We start from the raw sequence: 1,797 nt of genomic DNA, 5'->3' as shown, positions 1-1,797 counted from the left end.
GAAGTGGTACTGTGCAGAGTCCATACATACAGAATAAGAGGAGATTGTTGTATTCGTGAACATTTGGAGCCCACACACATCACAGCAATGAAGATTTCTATGTTTGCAGCAGTGCAGCTATTAAAGCCAACAATCTGTTTGTCATTAGCCGGAGTCTCAGTGGAAGACACAATGTGCTGGAATTACTCCGCTCTGTTCTCTGTAGCCAAGCAATAATAGCTGACTGCTTACAAATTACATGAGATAAGAAGAATAAGGAACAAATAATAATAAACAGAAGCAAAACGTATGAAACCCCTTAAACACTTAAGCTACCCTTTGTGTATGTGTGTGTGCGCATGCTTTCTATTACAAGATGTTCTGTACAGAAATGCTATTCTGATTCCTGGAAATGTATCAGCCAATCACAGATAGCAGAATATTTTCAGAGTTTACCACCCAAAAAGTGGGAAATTCAGGTGCCGGGCGGCTTCTGTTGGTTGCCAGTTGCTTGGCTGCCCCAGGCGTTGTGCCGTTCCTTAACAATCTGGCGTTTCAGCATTTTTCAGGGGACAGAACTGGACCGGTCACTACGGCCCCCAATATTTCCTATAAACGTTACATGTAACGGCCCAGCCACGGGCGATATTCACCGGTATGAAGAAGCAGTGACCGCACCAGAACCTCTCCATCAGCCACAGGTGAATGTTTTCATATTTTTGTTGTTGTGCCCAATCACATCCTGCCCTGGTGACACGGAAATATACAAAAGAGGGGGCCGTGTCACCGAGACAGGAGGACGCAATAAAAATCTTTCCCTGATATACAAAATTAATGTATTCTTGCTGTATTCCATACATACAGAATAGGATCAGATACCGAGAATTAAACCCGACTAAAAGACAAGAGAAGTGGTACTGTGCAGAGTCCATACATACAGAATAAGAACAGATACCGAGAGTTACACCCGGGGTACAGGACAAGAGAAGTGGTACTGTGCAGAGTCCATACATACAGAATAGAAACAGATACTGAGAATTACACCATGAAATTAGAGATAGACGAAACATGCGACGGATAATTAGATATTTCATGATATCTATAAATCATTGGAGGAACCTCTCCCTTCAACAACAATAATCACTGACTGCTATGATGGAGATGTTCTGCAGATTAAAGATGGCGGCTTCTTCATACAGAATGAGATGGAATTGAAGGACTCACCTCTTGGGGGCGCTGTAATATATACCCTTGTCATGTGACTGGATACAAAGTGACAATGTCCAGGTTACAGAAGCTCCAATGCGATCTATGGCCAATATTACTGTTAATATTTAAATGAATTCCTCATTGTGTACATACAGAAAAACTTTGAACGCTGTAATCTGAGTATTGATAAGAACTCCGCTGCGCCCTCCAGTCTGGCTGCCTGAACTGAATATCATGTATAGGATTTCAAGGACAAAGAAGACAGCGGCAACCTCAAGATATACATATTACAATATATACATAATACAATATATACAATACAATATATACATAACACAATATATACAATACAATATATACATAACACAATATATACAATACAATATATACATAACACAATATATACACATATTACAATATACATAACACAATGTTTACACGTCTTTATATACAAAACATTCAGAGTGTCAGACTTGTTCTGCCTGATATTATTCTGAATGTTTATACTACAAACTCAGAAATTTTAATTGCTGTGTGTGGGCTGCAAGATGTGACCTGAATCTCCTACATACCAATACCAGAATGCTATAAAATTCTCAGTATCTGTTC

The sequence above is a fragment of the Pyxicephalus adspersus genome, chromosome 9 (genome assembly GCF_032062135.1).
Source record: "Pyxicephalus adspersus chromosome 9, UCB_Pads_2.0, whole genome shotgun sequence".
Classification (NCBI taxonomy): domain Eukaryota; kingdom Metazoa; phylum Chordata; class Amphibia; order Anura; family Pyxicephalidae; genus Pyxicephalus; species Pyxicephalus adspersus.
This window is presented reverse-complemented; position numbering follows the sequence as displayed.